Here is a 19,825-nt window from a genome sequence, read left to right as displayed (position 1 = left end):
CTGACTCGCAGGGAGGCAGGCATCCCTTTCTGCTTTTCTCCCTTCTCTAGTTGCTGTTCTTCCTTCTTTAATTTCTCTGAACACCAACTCTACAAGACAGTCGAAAAACAAAGGGACTGTTTCCCCGGGTTTACCCTCTCTTCACAGTGGACTCCCAAGGATTCAGGTGGAATCATGCTTAGGAGTGGCCTGGGCCGTCCTGGTGACCACATGTGACAAGCTGCAGCACAGTAGGCGAGGCCATGGTGGCCGGTCAGGTGGTACAGGCACCAGCGATCGAGGGCACTGGGGCCACGGGCCCAGGACTCGGGGAGGCAGTTCTGCCTCCCACTCCGGGCCCTCAGTGTCTCTCCCGGGCCACCGCCACCTCCCTCCGGCACCTATGCTGGGCTCTACCTCTGTGTGACTCCTCCAATGGTCCCCACGCGGCAGGAGATGGGACTCAGCAGTGTAGCAGAGTCCAGGCAGCACCCGGGAGACAAGTATGCTGGGCCGAGACGAGCAGGGCTGTCCCTGCTGCCCTCTCGGAGGGCTGGTTGTCCAAGTTTCTTAGTTACTTGGCTTCAAATCTCCCTGCTGGCAAGCAAGGCCACAAGGCTTCCATTGCTCAGGCCAGGGGAGCAGGAGGGCTGGGGCCACCGCCTAGCGCCACCAGGGCGCCAGGGAGGGCTTCGTCCTCGCCTGCCTTCCCACAGCCCAGAGGGCGTAGATTAGTTGTAGGGAGCAGAGCTGGCAGGTATTTTCCTTTTCTTTCTCCCTCGCTTCCCTTTTTTTTTTTTTTGAAATGGAATTTTAAAACAGCCAGCAACTAAGGCAAACTCCCAGGATAACAGTCTTAACAATTTACATAATGTGGGGTTGGGAGGAGGACTGGAGCAGTCCTTTTAAATGTGTGACACGGTTTAAAATAGTGAACCTTGGCTGGCATTAAACCACAGTCCTCACAGCACAATTAGAAAGCACTTAAGACTCTTGGCCAATCAGAGCCCTTGATTGGCCGCGGCCCTAACCCTGTAATCTTTCCCCGCGGGCGCAGCACTGGCTCACCGCTGGCTGGACCGGTCCACCGGGCTGATTGTCAGGGGCCGCTAATGTTCATTTCAAGAAATGTTACTTTTTGTTGCTTTGGTCCATGTTCCCAAAATGTCAATCCCAGATAATAGGGCCCTTTGTTCCTGCCTAATAATGCTGATTACCCCAGAGCTGCCGCCGTAGGGGTAGCTAGGGGACCAGTGGGTTGAACACCGGCCGGCCGGCCTTGTCCCTCTCCCTGCCCCCCGCCCATTGCTACCCTGGGGACACCCGGAGGGCCACGAGAGAGTCGCTCTTTTGCTCCATTGATTTCTTTTATTGCAAAGCAGGGCTGGTGGCCCTCATCTGCCATACCAGTCCGGCCTAAGGAATAGTTACTTACATTTGGAAAACTGAACAACTGGTCTGTTCATGCACCCATCTATCCAATCCGCTTGTTCTGATCACTGGCTTGGCGACAGCTTGGGGTCCACCTCTGTCTTCCAGGTCTGGCTTTGAGGCCCCAGGAGCACCCGTTCCGTGTGGCAGACATGTGTAAGCACACGTGTGATATGTAACATCCCAGTACATGGCAGTGGGGCCCCAGACCCAGAGTCTACTCCAGGGCTGAGGTGCTGCCTAACTGAGCCCTGCGGGATCTGACCCAAGGGGCCTTGGAACACCTCCTGGGCCACTCTGAAGTCCAGCCACCTGCCTGTGAGCTACTGGGATGTGCAGATGATCTCAGCAGGCCATTGTGGAGCTCAAGGAGGAGCCAGCTTGGTCACAGGACAGCTGGCCCCACGATCCCCACACCCTGTCCCACCACATCCTGACGGCAACCTTGTGCGGCACAAGCTGCCCACGTCAGTCCAGGCCCTGCAGTTCGCAAACAGGAGCCTCCTGCAGCACCACACCTCTGGGCCTGGGCACGACTGTCAGCACACGTGCTGTGCCAGGCACACATATGTGTAAGGCCCTGCGTGTCTTCACTCAGGCAGAGTGGCTCGGGCAGAGCCTGTGTAGATGGTACAGGAGAGAGGAGCAGAGGAGCCTGTGCCTACGTGGTCCTGAGGGAGCACAGCATCTGGAATCCATGCGGCAGAGAGAACTGGTGCTGGAGAGGGAGGGAGAAGGAATTCTCCTAGCGGAAGGCAGGGCAGGGGCCTGAGGGAGAGCCCCTGGCAGCCAGCCCTGCAGGACACAGAGCAGAGCAGGCCCTGGAGAGGACCTGTCACAGCTTCACAGGCCATGAGTGGACACCGAGCCCGAGGCCCGGGGGGTCCCTGCAGGCCCAGAGCCTGTTGATGTGGTGCAGGCCCCTGGGCACACCACACAGAGCACACACGGTGAACATGTGCACATGCGTGTGCATACACAGGCATGAGCACACATGTGCACACATATTCACACAGGCATGCACACAGGCACATGTGAGCACATGTAGGCTCCAGAGCACCCACACACACAGATGCGGTTCACACAAAACACACATGTGCCTGAATGTTTACACATGCACTACATGTGCATGTGTGCACGAACACACACATGTGGGCATATATGTAGGCACCAGAGCATATACACAAATGCAGTCCACACATGTACACACATGCCTGCACATTTACACTTGTGTGCACATGTGCACACCTACATGGCCATGAGTATGCACATGTTAGCATGCATATGGACACCAGAGCACTCATGCAGTGCACATGCGTGCACACAGGCATATGATTGCATGAGTGTACGTCTGCCCATGCCCTCCACAGTGCATTTTCCTTGGCTGGAGGGCACACGGGGACTCGCTGCAGTGGGGAGGATGCCCTGCAGGGAGTTGTGGAGCCCAGCTGAGTCGCTACCTGGCCCCTAGGGCAGAAGCCCTAAGAGCTTGCTGCAAGTAACCTCCAGCCACAAACAGAGGAGGGCTGGTCCTCACCCTGCACCAGCCCAGGAGCTCCTCGGGTTCACCTTGCTGGCTCAGCAGCTCCCCCTGCCCTCTTTGCTTGCAGCATTCAGAGGACCCGACTCTGCTCCCTCAGCGCCTGGCTGTCTCAGCACACAGCCAGGCCCAGGGATGGAATGGGTGTCCCTTCCTACACATGAGGGCAGCCGTGTCAAGACTGGAGCAAAACTGCTTTCTGAACAGGTGTGGACATTAGAAGCCAGAGGGAAGCACAAAGGGCAGTGTCAACTGTCTTTCTCCTGAGAAGCCGAGATCTTGTGTGACCTTGTCGCCCTGCTCAGGATGCACCAGGCCCTTCATCCGGGATTCTCACTTCAATTCTGAGCTTGAGAGCATTAAAAGGCCTGTTCCCTGACAGCCTCTTAATGTTCACGCTGGCTGCATGGAGAGTCCTAATGGAGCACTGCACAGCACTTACTACAGGAAGTCGGAGCGTTTCCCCGCGCTGACACACGATCTCAGGTGCCGTGTCTGCATGCTAATGTCTATGTGTTGCAAAAATACAGCATACATCAAAATTATGCACCTCTGCACATAGAACCCTGCAAGCACAGCTCCATGTCGGTGTCTGGTAGTGTGCAGTGAACGCTTCCCAGAAGAAGGTGACATCTTTTGTGATTGCTTCCATGGACCCTTGTGATGCTGGAAAAAGAAAGGAAGCAGCATATCAGGGTTTGTGAGCCCCAAGAACACTGCAGGCATCTGGGGTTTAATGTTGAGGCATTGCTTGGAGCAGGCAGGGTTAGCCCCATGCAGGGGCTCTGTGGGAGTGAAGTCCATCCTCCCAGTGTGGCAGGCTGGCTGTTTGCAAGAAGAACCTGTATTTGAACAACCACGGGGTGGGTGTTAAGGAGCCCGGAACCCAGATCCACTCTGTTCACCACTCAAGTCAAGCCTGCCTCACTCCCTATCCCATGACAAGCATCACAACAGCTCAGTGCTATTCAGGTGGTGCGTGCATCTGGAGCCAGCTCTGTGAGATGCAAGCAGAAGTCAGGGGAAAATATGTTTTGGAAATAATCAAAATAGTTTTCGCATGGCACCAGACATCATATGTTAATACAGAGGAGAAACTCTTCCAGTTTCAAGCAGGAATTGAGGTGAAAATAACCCATGTGTGTCACACAGAAAGTGTGGCTTTAGAGACTTGGGTTTGGGTTGTGGGTGTGGGAGTGTGGAGTGAACACTGGGTTTTGCCAGAAAATAATTTCCTTATTGCAGGATGCAGTTAATAGGGTGAAAGACACTGGACCAGAAGTTCTGCTCCTTGCACAAAGTAGCATTGAGAAGTTAAAGATGCCGCCCAAGGTTCACAGTCACACTACTGTTGGCAGATCTGTGAGGGACAGACTGCAGCTATGGGCACTAACAAAGCCCAGAGAGCGGCACGCATCTGGGATGAAGGGCGCAGCTTCTAGGGCACAGCCTCCGCTGCTTTGGTGAACAGTGCTCCCTCAGTGCCCGTCAGGCTGGGCTGTCGGGTTCAGAACCACCTCCCACTGTGAATCCCACAGCCACCAGTCACGGGCCCAATGGTGACCATCCCCCTTGATGCTCTCATTCTCCAGTGGAGCCTCTTATTAAGGGGAAACCAGAACTGAGGACAGATGAGGCTGTGCCCATAACCTGGGAGTGAGTGCCCTCACATTTTCTGCTACTTGGAGACACTGGGTGCCCAGCTCCTCTTGGATTCATCTGTAAATGTGAGAGGGCCTCGGCAGGACTTGTTCCTGACCTGGTGGCACTGTGGGGCAGCTCTTCTCAGGAGCACATGATGTCCGGTGTCCTAGTACCACGGCCACAGTGGCGCAGTAAAGGATGCTGGGAAGTGACCTTTTCATTTGAAATAGCAAATGTCACCACAACCAACAGCCAGCAGCCAGCAGCCAGAGCAGTACTGAACCTGGCCAGAGACAGAACCCAGCTTCCTCTTCCTGGCTCTAGGACTTATGACCACCCACACACGTTTCTCCATGTCTCCAGGTTAGAAAGTCAAATATGAGTATTTGAGTGAGATTCTGCCACAAGTCCTTAAGGGTGTCTCTGCCACCAATCCAGTCCTGCTCTGAAAGCCCTGCCAGCCCCAGAGGCAGATGTCCCTCCAGCTGTCCCTCTATAGAATATATCTCAGCATTTGCCATGGCTTTAGGGCATACACAGAGCAACCCAGGCTGTTGTGTCCTGTCTCAGGGTGTAAAACCTGATCCTAAAACCAAATGAGGAGGAAACAGTCAGACGGAGCCAAAACATTTTGGAGAATTGTAGTAGGGAGAGGAATATGGACCCGCTGAACAGTGCATGGGTTCAGGCTGTGCAGAAGGGAGCACCCAGGGTTAGCCTGGGGGAAGGAGAGACTAGAGGGGTGGACTGTCATATCCACCCAGCTAAGAAGGTGCAGGAAGTACAGGGGTGCACAGCAGGCACTTCTGTGGGTGATGGACAGCAGCACAGCCTGGGTGGGGTGGTGGCTCCAGTCAGGAAGGACAAAATGCAGGGAAGTCAGTCAACAAAGGCTGCACATGCCTGTGGTCATTCCAGTGACAGGTGGCTTATGTTGGAGGAAGGGGGCACAGGTCGTCACTTCACAGTGCTGAAAGGGCTGCGCTGAACAGTTGGCAGGGAGAAAGACAAGGACACTGGTGTACTTACAGTGACTGGATGGGCTGGCAGGTGACTGTGGTAAGGAAAGGAAAGAGACATGGAAGATGATATCTAGGTGTGGGTCTTGGACAGTTAGGATAAAAATGTAGTCGCCTGTGGGCTAAGACAGATGGAGATAAAAGAAATACTGGAAACCCCTGAAACATTACTGGAAACCTTTGCAGTAGGCTCCAGTCTCCTGCTCAGTGTAGGACACAAGCCTGAGGAAAAAGACCTAAAAGACAGAACTAAGAGAGACAGAAATTGGGGAGCCAGGATGGTCAATGCTATTAATTAGCAAAAGCAATGGTCCATCCAAATGACTGATTTTTATCAGTAATCAACTTGGATAAAGGCAAGCTAAATGTGAGGATGGGACTGCATGCAAAGATGTACAGTCATGCTGTTTCTATGGAAACTAATGGAAGCAAGGCTCATAAAGGACAAGATAAAGCATTCTTGAATTAGGAACAGAGTAGACAAAACATATGGTTGTGGTTAGAACATTGTCATTCTAGTTAAGAAAGTTTTAAATGTGGGACTAGAATTTGGGTGCGAGTTACTCTGAGCTCGGCACACAGGCTTTGGCCAGACTCATTTCTATAAACTTAAGCCAGTTGTGGGGCTAACTCTGTACAGTCTGCACTGCTTAGAGCCTGCTTTGGGCATCATCAATATTGTGGTCTCCTACAAAGGAATTTTCCAAGGAAGTGAGGCAGTGGGAGTTCTGGTTTGGACACATTAGGTTTGGATGTGCTGGATCTCAGGCAGAGATAAAACATAGGCAGTGGCTTGTGAGTGCAGCATCCTGGAAGAGAACCAACTGCAACAACTGTGATGACTGTAGCAAATGTCACTACAACCAACAGCCAGCAACTAGAGCAAAAGACACAAAAGACACAGAACCTAGCTTCCTCTTTTCCTGGCTCCAGGACTTGTGACTGCCCAAATGCATGTTTCTCCATGTTAGAAAGTTGGATATAAGTTTTTTGTTTCCCTTTGGCATGGGGCAGCAGAACTGTCAACCAACTGACCACCCTGAGCCCAGAGTCAACAATTACAGGGAGAAATTATGAACCTGGCTGGCAGCTTGGGACCTAGCCCCAAGAAAAGCCCACAGCTATTTTAAACTACAAAAACAGTGCATAGTGATTCCTTCATGGCAGACTAGAGGTGAAGAAACTCAGAGAGTGTTTCATTAGATTCCCTTTTGGGAAGGGGTTAACTGTTGAAGACTGAGCCACAGAGCAACTCCAGAACAACTCCACTTCAGGGTTTCAAGTGCTACCTTCCCACAGTGACTGGGTGGGAGATAGCTGAAGAGAGGATGTAGGTACACATATGCTCCCTAAGAAGTTTAAGTTCAGGCTGGGAAGGACACAGGCTCCATCCTCCATTGGGAGAAACCAGGCCCAGCAAGTATGGCTTTCAGAGATAGCTGGATGTGAAAATGCTGGCATCAAGTCCAACAAACTGCTTGAATCCCCACCCTCTACCTATATCTAGCAAAGACCGGTGATCTGATTACTTTCCCCATCTACCAACATGAGCAAGGACACACCTCAGCTTGGACAGTTGTCATAGTCTGGAGTGCATGGACAAAGGAGTTTTAAAATGGGATGGGGTACATCACAAACACACAGGCCATACAGCTAGGTGAAGGAAATTTTTACTTGCTAGATTCCAAGACCACAGATCCTGAAAAGAAACCACTCATTCAAAAACTCAGAGTATTTTTTTTACTCAATTATTTTTCTTTCTTTTTCCATCATTTTTTCTCCTTTAAAATTTTTTCTTCTTATTTTTCTGTTCTTGCTTTATTTTATTCTCTTGTTTTTCTACTTTTTCTTATTTGTTCTTTTCTGTCTGATAGAATTAATACACAAGGCAGGGTGAGCAGTGAAGTAGAAGAGAAAAAGGGAAATCAACAACAAGAGAATAATTCAGTGAGAGCAATAAATAATACCTTTCACCAATGACTCTCAACAGGAATGGTCTCCATTCCCCAAGCAAAAGGCACATTTTGGCAGAATGGATCAGAAAATAAGATCCAACAGTATGGTGTATACAAGGAACACATTTAACTCAAAAAGAAATACATAGTTTAAATCCCAAAGGATATAAAACAATATTCCATGTAATGATAACCTCAAAACAAGCAGGAATCACTCTCCTATTTTCAGGAAATGTGGACTTCAAATCAAGACTGGTCAGAAGAGGCAAAGAAGGACACTACATAGTGGTTAAGGGAACAATTCAACAGGAAGAGATAACAACATAGACATATATGGACTGAATACATACATGCATGCTCAACTTCTAAAAACAACACTATTGGACACAAAAGATCAGAAAAATGTGAATACTGTTATAGTGCAGGAACTCAATACCCCATTGTCACAAGTAGACAACTAGGCAAAAAAATCAACAAAGAAATATCAGAATTGAACAAAACCTTCAAGTAAATGGACTTAATAGTTATAAATAGAATGTTCCACCCAACAACAACAACAGAATACATATTCTTCTCAGCAGCACATGGACTTTCTCCAAGATAGAAAACATACTAGCTAATAAAGCATGCTTAAATAAATATAAAAGAATAGAAATTATTCCATGCAAATTATCAGATCATAGCACAATAAAATTAGAAATTAATAGCAAAAGAAACCACAGAATTTATTTAAATGCATGGAAATTAAATAATACACTCTTCAGTAATCAATGGATCACAGAAGAAGTCAAGGAAGAAATTAGACAGTTTCTAGAATCAAATGACAATGCCAGTATCTGAACATACCAGAACTCATGGGACACAATGAAAGCAATCAGTCCTAAGAGTAAGTGTATATCTCTGAATGCCCACATCAGAATAAACAGAGTGAGCCCCCAAAATAACCTAATGATGCACCTTAAGTTCCTAGAAAAACAAGAACAGTCCAAATTCAAAGTTAATACAAGGAAGGAATTTATAAAGACCATTACAGACATTAATGAAATAGAGACTAAAAAGTAATACAAAGAATCAATGAATTAAAGAGCTGGTTCTTTGAAAGAATAAACAAAAAAGGCAGATGTTACCAAAAAAAAAAAGAAAGAAAAGATCCAAATTAATGAAATCAGAAATGAAAAAGGTGAAATCAAAACAGACACTGCTGAAATCGAGAAGTTTATTAGCAACTACTTAAAAAACCTGTATACCAAAAAAAAAAAACCACCTTTACATCAATAAATTGGAAAATTCAGAAGAAATGGACAGATACCTAGATACATATAAATTACCAAAACTTAACCAAGAGGAGGCTGCGAAACAACTCCAGGCACATTCAGCTATCTGATCTTTGACAAAGGGGACAAAACACTAGGCGGAAAGACAGCCTCTTTAATAAATGGTGCTGGAAAACTGGCTAGCCGCATGCAGAAGATTGAATATATATATCACCATGTACTAAACTAAAATAAAAATGGATCAAATAGCTAAATGTTAAAACAGAAACACTTAATTTGCTGGAAGATAAAATAGGTACAACTCCTGAAGACGTAGGTGTAGGCAGGGACTTTCTCAAGAGTCCCAGTTGCACAAGAAGTAACATCACGAATCAACAAATGGGATCACATCAAGTTAAAAAGCTCTGCACAGCAAAGGAAACAACCAACAGAGTGAATAGGCAACCTCCAGAATAGGAAAATATTTTTGCCTGCTGTTCCTCATATAGATGACTCATATCTAGATTTTATAAAGAACTTAAAAAAAATTAGCCCCCCAAAATAAAGCCCCAATCAAAAAATGGGCATCTGAAATGAGCAGACACTTCTCAGGAGAAGTACAGATGGCTGATATATACACCAAAAAATGTTCAACATCACTGACTATTAGAGAAATCCAAAGTAAGACATCACTGGGATTCCATCTTACTCTAGAAAGAAAGGCTGTCATCAAGAATCAAACAGTAACTGCTGGCAAAGCTTCATGGAAAAAGGAACCCTTCTGTCTTGCTGGTGGGAATGTAAACTAGTACAACCACTGTGGAAATGAGTATGGAGATTCTTCAGAAAACTAAAACTAGAAATTCCATTCAACTCAGCTATTCCCCTTCTAGGTACCTTCCTAAAAGAGTTAAAGACATCATATTACAGTGATCCATGTATGTCCATGTTTATAGCAGGACACAATAGCTAAATCTTGGAAGTAGCTTATGTCTAGTAACAGATGAATGGATAAAGAAAATGTGGTGTTATACACAGTGGAGTACTACTCTGCTATAAAGAAGGATGAACTTGAGTTATTTGGGGGATGCACCTTGAGACCATAATGTTGGGTGGAATAAACCATACACATGCTTAAATATCACAGGGTTTCTCTTATATGAGAAAACTAAAGTTTAAATAAAGAAATAATGAAGATAACTACTATGAAATAGGAGGTAGATCTTTTGCAAAAGGGAAGGGGCCCAAGAGTTGGAGGAAGGGTGAAGAAGGGCCAAGATGAATAACGTCCATGCGGCAACTCCCCACAAGGAACATGAGGTTTATGTCCTGCCAACATGGACTAATAAAAACATAAAAATGGAACAAAAAAGGAAGTGGGTCTTCCAAAAAGGAAAGACTTCAGTATAAATTAATAAAGCAAAACATGCACAGGATCTGTATGCTGAAGTCTCCAGCGTGCTGCCTGAAGAAACCAAGCCCTAAATACATGGACAGACACACCGCGTGCACGAGGTGGGAGATTCGGTACAGAAAAGCTGTTGATCCTCCCAGAATTGCTCCATAGACTTAATGGAATTTCAATAGAAATCCAAGATGAATGTTTTATTGATATGAAGAAACCACTTTTAAATTTATGTGGAAAGCCATAGAAGATGGAATCATTTTGAAAAAACAAAAGAATAAAGTTGGTGGCATCACACGGCCAATTTCAGACTCGGCCTAATGCTGTGGCATCAGGCCCTTCCTTGGGCTCCACGGTTCCCCACTGATGGATGAGCCCTTGCTCTGCCCGACATGAAAAGAAGGCACAGTGGAAAAAGACAGCCCTCTCAGCAGACTTGCTGGAAAAATCAGGTAACTTCACAAAAATTAAACAAATCAATGCGACCTTGGCCCAACCCTCACAGCTTACATGAAGATTAAGCCAAATAAGATCTCAGAGCTAAGTACAGGGTATAAAACCGTAAAGGTTTTGGAAGAAGCACCAAGGAAAGTTTTTGCGTCCTGAAATTAGGCAACAAGTTGATGGCTGTGACTCCAAAAGCACACTTTATAAGAGACCAAAACATAAATAGTGCTTCTCCAAAGGAAAACCACTGCTAAGCAGGTTACAGACTGTCACAAGACTAAAAGAAGATGTTCGCCCACCACATGTCCCGTGAAGGACTGGGGTCCAGCTGCGCAAAGGACTAAAAGCCACCAGTGGTAAATAACCCACAATAGAAACGGGTGGCAGACAGGTCCCACAGGAAATACCTGAAGGCACCGTGAGATCACGTTCCCTCCCTGGCCTGGGGGAAATGCGTGAGATGCTCATCACACCTGTGGAGATGCCCACAGGGCAAAGTGGACACCGCACAGAGCAGCTGAGGCCTGCCATGTCATTCGTGGGAACATGGAGGCTGCTGACTCTGGAGAACTGCTTGGTAGCTGTGAGAAAGTTTACTGAGTCTTTCCGGCCTGCCAATCCTGTTTCCACAGCCGTGGGTTCTTCGTCAGGACAGTTTTCTCCCAGGGACATTACCTCTCTTTGGTCTCATTCTGGTGACTGTCACTGGGAGAAGGTGCTGCAGGCCTCTGGAGGACACAGGTGCCGCGAGCATCCTGCGGGTACACAGATTCCAGACAGAGCCTCCCTGGCCACGGTAGTGATGTGCTGAGGCTGGAGAGCTCTTCCAGGAGAAATGAAAGCATGCTCACAAAGAAACCTGTATAGGAGCACTTGCGGCCACCCCACTCCTAGTCACAGAGCCCAGAAAAATCCACCTGTCGCCCCCACCACCCAGATGAATGGACAACATGCAACACACCATGGACCATGCTGCTGCTTGTGAAAGAGCTAACAGTGACCACGGTGCACTGTGGTGAACCTCAAGGACACGCTGGGTCACGGAGGCATCTCAGAAGGTCACATGTAGGAGATTTGTCATCTATCACATGCCAGAAAGACAAGACTAAGCCCTGCGCAGTCACAGACGCCAGACACCAGGCAGGGAGAGATGCAGCTGGTTGAGGTGGGGAGCTCTGGTATTCAGTTGTGGCAAATCTCTGTCTGTGTCCGTGTCCACAGAACTGTGAACCCCAAGTCAGTTTAGCTGTGTGTTAGTTTAAAATGGCAACGATTCATTTAAAAACTCAAAACTCCCATAAACTATGGGAAGAAATCTGCAACAGATCTGAAACACAAAAGATGTTTGAGGATACAAAGAATCTCAGGGAATCCAAAAGGAACAACTCATTAAAATGGGCAAAAATACAAATAAGAACAACACAGAAGACATGAATAGGAATGTGACTGGGAAAAGAAAGAAAGAAAAAAGACTCAATGTCATTTAGTAATCAGTAAGTAAAAATCAAGTTATAATGAAATAACAGTTCACATTTGCTTGATGTCAAAAGTTAATATGACTGGCTCCATCCCCATGCTCCACCCACCATGACCAGTTTACTCTCGGGGCACCTCCAGGCCTCCCCCCACTCCACCTCTGGCCTCCTGGCTGTACAGCTACTTGGTTCCACACTACAGAGGCACAGGGGTGCATAAAGGCCATTGTCCTGAGCTCCAGAAGATAGAGCAGAAGTGAACAACAGACAGAGAGCCTCTCTCAGGCTCCTCCATGAAAACTGAAGCCCACTGGAAAAGTGAAGAGAATCTCTGCAATAAAGGCACACCAGACCACTGTGCTTGGTAAGTTGGAGGGATCATTACCTCCCATCAGAACTGGTACTATCTTCAGGGGAAGGGCAGCTGGAACCTGCAGTAGAGCCTTGCAGAGTTCAACCCTGCAGGAGGAGAGGGAGCTCAACTTGGGACTTGTGGCCAGAAATCTGCCTGAATCTCACAGATCTGCTACTGGCTTGCTGAGATTCATTGATTTATAACTGCATTGCTGCTCACATTGTCTATTGTGACAGCAGAGACATACCCTGAAGGAGGTCCTTCATTTTTGTTTTTTGTTATTTGCAAAAAATTTTTTCTCTTATTTTTAATTTTTATTTTTTTCTACTCTTTTCAAATGTTTATCTTTCTCTTCTTTTTTCTTTCTCTTCTCTCTCTCTCTCTCTCTCTCTCTCTCTCTCTCTCTCTCTCTCTCTCTCTCTCTCTCTCTCTCTCTCTCTCTCTCACATTGTCTCACTGTCCCACATTGTTCTTCATCTTCCTTTTTGTTCCTGTTCTGGACCTAATTAGGATTTCTTCTTTATTTTTCTTTTCTTCTCTTTGTCCTTCTCTCGATTATCATTAGTTTTAAAGGAAAGCAAATACAGTATCTAGCCTCCCTATTGCTGTTAGGTGGTTCTGTTCTTGTCTTTGTTCTTTCATTCTATCTTTTCCTCTTGTCTTCAAGAGTTTCTTAGAGTTTATGATCTTCCTGTGTCCTCTGGCCTCACTGCTAACCTTTCCCTATCCTTCTATCTATGTATCACTCCCTCCTCAACTCCTTCTAATTCCCCATCCTGAAGGGTAAAGTTGCTATATTGAAGAGTTTTTCACTATAAACATATGTTGGGTTGGTCCTCAATTTTGATATAATTCACACAGTTAAAGGTGATAGATTAATAACTACCACAAAATGTCATTTTCTAAGCTGTGCTTGATGCTATGGTGTTGCTGATTGTATCATTTGGACTAAGATGTTGTGATTGACTTCCTGGTATAATGAAAACGAGATAGCCTCAGAGTCATTAGAGACTCAAAACTTAAAGACCAGCTATATCTGGAAGACACCTCTGAAAAGCAATCATTCTGCAAGGGTTCTAAACACAAGCAACAAAGATACTTACAATAAGCAATTTCAAACTATCAACCCAGGAGTTAAACCAAGGGCAGTACCAAAAACAAAAATGAGAAGACATTTAAGCAAGGCACAAACTTAGACTTCCACCCCACAAAAGGCCAATTCTGGGAGAAATGAGGTGGAAAAGTCTGATAGTCAACCACCTGGATACCCTGAACTGATAGCACAGGAAGTAACAAAACAGATGAATGAGGCTCTAGAAAAATTCAAAGCAGAAATAATTTTCCAGATAACTACAGAGATGGTGACCATAGTGAAAGACATGATTAGAGGATCTAAAACAGAAACAGATAAAAAATAAAAATAGATGAGCTCAGAACCATACTGGAAGCCATGAAAGCACAGCATAAAAAAGAAATGGAAACCATGAAACAGGTTCAAGCAGATATTCAGGAGATTAATAACTCCATTGAAAGTATTCACTGCTGATTAAGGGGATGTGAAGATAGAGTATCAAATAGAGAAGACAGAATTGTGGTTAGTGACCATGAAAACAGAGATTTCTTAAAAATTGTAAGGGATCACAAGAAATCAATCCAGCAGCTGCTAGATGATGCAAAGAAGAATAATATAAAACTGATAGGAGTCCACAAAAAAACAGGAGAAAGTACAATTGACATAAAAACACTATTCACAGAAGTAATAGTAGAAAACTTCCCAGACAGAGGTGGAGAATTGGACATACAGATAAGTGAGGCATATAGAACTCCAACTAGCCATGATAAAATAAAACTACATGTAGACATATAATAGTCAAGATCCCAGAAACCCAACAGAAGAACAAAATCCTACAGGCAGTTAGAGAAAAGAAACAAATCACCTACAAAGGAAAGCCCATCAGAATCATGGCAGACATCTCAACACAAACCCTCAAGTCAAGGAGAGCCTGGAGTGAAGTATTCAAGCCCTAAAAGAAAATAACTTCCAACCTAGACTGTTGTATCCTGCAAAACTATCTTTGAAAATCCATGGGGAAATTAGATACTTCCACGACAAAGAACACCTGAGAAATTTCATGAACACCAAACCAGCACTCCAAACAATTCTAAACAATATCCAACAAAAAGACAATGAAGGTCACAACTCCATGAGGCCCAACAGAAGGAAGCCCCAAGCAAGGCAAGAAACTAAAGAGAGGGGCTGGGGATTTAGCTCAGTGGTTCTGGCGCCTGCCTCACAAGCACAAGGTCCCAAATTCAATCCGTGGTACCAAAAAAAAAAAAACCAAAAAAAAAGAAACTAAAGGGAAAGAGGGAAAAATAAAAAATAAAAGAGCCAACAACAGTAAAACATCATGCCAAGGATGAGTCAATATCCATCAATTATAACCATCAATGTTAATGGCCTCAATTCACCAATGAAAGAAATAGAATGGCAGAATGGATTAAGAAGCAAAATCCAACAATATGCTGTATACAAGAAACACACCTAACTCAAAAAGAAACTCATAGACTGAAAGTAAAAGGGCGGAAAACAGTTCTCCATGCCACAGAAACCCAGAAGAAAGCAGGGCTGACAATCTTATTTGCAGACAAAGTAGATTTCAAACCAAAACTAATTAAGAGAGACAAAGATGGTCACTACATCCTTGTGAAGGGAAAGATCCAAGAGGAAGAGATGACAATCATAAATACATACGCACCAAATACTAATGCTCCCAACTACAAAAAACAAATATTAATGGACATGAAAAACTAAATAAGCAGTAATACAATTGTAGTGGGGGACCTCAATACCCCACTGTTACAAGTAGACAGATCATTAGACAAAAAGTCAACAACAAAATTCTAGAACTGAACCAAGCTATTGAACAAATGGACTTAATAGATGTTTACAGAGTGTTCCACCCCACAGTATCAGAATACACATTCTTTTCAGCTGCACATGGGTCATTCTCCAAAATAGACCACATGCTAGCTCACAGGACATGTCTAAGTAAATGTAAAAGAAGAGAAGTTACCCCCTGTATATTATCAGACCAGAGTGCAATACAATTGGAGATCAATAGCATAAGAAACCGCAAAACCTCCACAAACACATGGAAATTGAATAACACCCACCCGAACGACCAATGGGTCAGAGAGGAAATTAAAGAAGAAATTAGACAGTTTCTACAAGTAAATGATAATGCCAGTACAACATACAGGAATCTGTGGGACACAATGAAAGCAGTTATACGAGGGAAATTCATAGCAGTGAATGCCCATATTAGGAAAACAGAGAGAGCTCAAATAAACAACCTAATGCTGAACCTCAAGCTCCTAGAAAAAGAAGAGCATAACAAATCCAAAGCTTGTACAAGAGAGGAAATTATAAAGATCAGAGCAGAAATCAATGCAATGGAGACTAAGAGAATGATACAAAAAATCAATGAATCAAAGAGTTGGTCTTTAGAAAGAATAAATAAAATTGATAAACCTTTAGCCAACCTTATCAAAAAAAGGAAAGAAAAGGCTCAAATCCATGCAATTAAGAACTAAAAAGGTGAAGTCACAAAGGATGCAGCAGAAATCCAGAGGATCATCAATACCTACTTCAAGGACCTGTACTCTAATAAAATGGTAAACACAGGAGAAATGGACAGATTCCTAGATACCTATGAATTGTCAAAGTTAAATGAAGAAGATATACAAATTCTAAACACCCCAATAACAATGAGTAAAATTGAAAATGTAATTGAAAATTTACCAACAAAGAAAAGTCCAGGTCCTGATGGCTTCACTGCTGAATTCTGCAAGACATTTAAAGAAGAACTATCACCGTTACTCTTTAAACTCATCAGTGAAATTGAAAGGGAAGCAATATTTCCAAATTCATTCCTGGAAGCAAGTGTTACTTTGATTCCAAAACCAGGGACAGACCCAACCCAAAAAGAGAACTACAGGCCAATCTCCCTAATTAACATAGATGCAAAAATCCTCAACAAGATACTGGCAAACAGAATACAGAGGGTCATTAAGAAGATCATACACCCTGACCAAGTTGGATTTATCTCAGGGATGCAAGGATGGTTCAACATTTGTAAATCAATAAATGTAATACACTATATTAACAGAGTCAAGGACAAAAACCATATGATCATCTCAATAGATGCAGAAAAAACATTCGAGAAAATCCAACATCCATTCATGATAAAAACCCTACAGAAAATGGGAATAGAAGGTCTTTATCTCAACCTGATTAAGGCTATTTATGAAAAACCAACAGCCATCATCATACTACATGGTCAAAAACTGAAAACTTCCATGCTAAAATCAGGAAGAAGACAAGGATGCCCACTATCACCACTCCTGTTCAATATAGTTCTAGAAACATTAGCCACAGCAATTAGAAAAGAGAAAGAAATAGAAGGAATAAAGATAGGAAAGAAGTTAAATTGTCATTATTTGCTGATGCTATGGTACTTTACATAGAAGACCCAAAAAACTCTGCCAAAAGACTTCTAGACCTAATTGACAGATTCAGTAGAGTAGCTGGATATAAGGTCAACACTCAAAAAACAATAGCCTTCTTGTACACAAATAACAGGCTCAATGAGAGAGAAATTAGGGAAACAATTTCTTTTACAATAGCATCTAAAATAATAAAATATCTAGGAATCAAACTGACAAAGGAATCAAAAGACCTCTATAAAGAAAACTACAGCACTCTGAAAAAAAGAGGTCAAAAACAATATAAGAAAAGGAAAAGACATCCCTTGTTCCTGGGTAGGAAGAACCAATATAGTGAAAATGGCCATATTTCCAAAACTACTATATAGATTTAATGCAATGCCAATTGAAATTCCAACAATATACTTCACAGAACTAGAGAAAACAATCCAAAAATTCATTTGGAAGCAGAAGAGACCCAGAATAGCAAAAGCAGTTCTAGGCAATAGAGACATGGCAGGGGGTATCACATTCCCCAACTTGAACCTATACTACAAAGCTACTGTGATAAAAACAGCATGGTACTAGCAAAGAAACACACCCGAGGATCAGTGGAATAGATTAGAAGATGCAGAAACAACTCCAGACATACTCAGCCACCTCATCTTTGACAAAGGAGCCAACCACCCTCATTGGAGGAAATATAGCCTATTTAATAAATGGTGTTGGAAAAACTGGATTTCAACATACCAAAGATGAAAACTAGATCCATATCTATCACCATGCACCAAACTAAGATCAAAGTGGATTAAAGCTCAAAATATTAAAACAGAAACACTAAACTTGCTGGAAGATAAGTTAGGTAGAACTCTTGAAGACATTGGCATAGGAAAAGACTTTATGAACAAAACCTCAGTAGCACGGGAACTAGCAAAAGAATCAACAACTGGGATCTCATCTTATTAAAAAGCTTCTGTACTGCAAGAGAAACCACCAACAGAGCTAAGAGACAACCTACAATGTGGGAAAAAATTTTTAGCCACTGTACCCCAGACAAAGGTCTACTATCTAGAATATATAAAGAATTGAAAAAAATCAGACCCCCCAAATTCAAAGACCCAATTCAAAAATGGACATCTGAAATGAAGAGACATTTCTCAGACAAAGAAGTAAAAGCAGCAAATAAACATATGAAAAAATGTTCAACATCACTGGTCATTCGAGAGATGCAGATGAAAACAACCCTGAAATTCCACCTCACCCCACAAAGAATGGCTGCTATCAAGAAATCAACCAATAACAAATGCTGGCAGGGCTGTGGCGAGAAAGGAACCCTTCTCCATTGCTGGTGGGAGTGTAGACTGGTGCAACCACTGTGGAAATCAGTATGGAGATACCCCAAAGAACTGGGACTAGAGGTCTCATTCGACCCAGCTATTCCTCTGCTGGGGATCTTCCCCAAAGAATTAAAGAATTATACCACAGTGATACATGTGCACCCATGTTCATAGCGGCACAGTTTGTAATAGCTAAAGCTTGGATGCAGCCTAAATGCCCATCAAGTGGAAACTGGATGAAGAAGAAGTTTTTTGTTTTTTATAAAATGGGGTACTATTCAGCCATAAAGAATGAGGAACTAGAGACATTTATAACTAAATGGATGCATATTGAAGCCATCCTCTTAAGTGAAATAAATAGGACACATATGTGTAAATACCAAATAGTTTCTCTGGTGTGAGAAACTGAAAGTGTAAATAAGGATTAAAAGGATTAACATGAATAACTGATAATTTGAAATAGGAAGAAAAGGTCCAAAGGGGTGGGGAAAGTTGGAGGGGAAGGGGAAAGGAAAGAGGGAAAGGAAAAATTATGAGAAAAGAAAAAAATGGAAATGAAGTCTATGTAAATAGGGAAGGGTGGAGGGGGTGAAGGGAGCAGAGGCAATGAGGGAAAAATAAGAACCAAGATACATGATATACAGGTACAAGCACCCAAGGATAAATGTGAATGTATTGTATACCTAAAATGTACCAATAAAAGAATTTACGCAAAAAAAAAAAAAGTTAACATGACCACCAACAGTAGGAAGATGTGGAATAACTGAAATTCTCCAGCACTTGTGTCAGGAGAATTAGTCGGTGAAGGTCCCTTGGAGAACTGCTTGGCATTCCCTACTCTCTGGTTGAGTAGCTGGATAGTTTCCTTTCGGAAAGACACTCTTATCTCCCTGCCCTTCAAACCTGCAGCGGTGACCCTTGTTGGAAAAAGGATGTTTGCAGGTGAACTGGTTACAGATACTGGGATAAAACTGCCCGGGAGCTGGAGCCCAGTCTGATGCAGGGACATCCGTCTGCATGAGAGGGGACAGGCGGAGGACCAGGAGGGCCAGCGCCTACAGGTGAGGCAGAGACAGCAGGGCGCACAGGGACTGCTGGACCCTCCGGTGGGTGGAGGAGGCAGAAAGGCACCCTTGGGGGGGTCCCGACCCCAGCGCGCAGCACAGTGGGTTTCTGCTGCCACGAGCCATGAAGCATCTGGCACCCGCAGGAAGCCACACTCACCCTACACCCAGGCCAAGTCCTACCTGCAAACATCCTGGTAATTTTTTCCTCTACCCCACTGGGAGGGGACACGTTCCACATCACCATTCTGTTCTGATTTGTGAAACTAGAGAAATAGGATTTTGCCTCTCCAAGAATACTCTGGCATTTTCGACCCAATTCTCTCCTGCTCTGTTCTATGCCCTTTTCACTAAAAATAAAGCGCTGGTTGCATCTTAGGAAATTGATTTCCCACTCCTCGCAGGATCCCAACCCTGGAAGCACTGTCCAGAC

Source organism: Heterocephalus glaber, unplaced genomic scaffold (genome assembly GCF_053883595.1).
Source record: "Heterocephalus glaber isolate CG9 unplaced genomic scaffold, H.glaber_assembly_v1.0 deba00001579, whole genome shotgun sequence".
NCBI lineage: Eukaryota > Metazoa > Chordata > Mammalia > Rodentia > Bathyergidae > Heterocephalus > Heterocephalus glaber.
Note: the sequence above shows the minus strand (reverse complement) of the source record.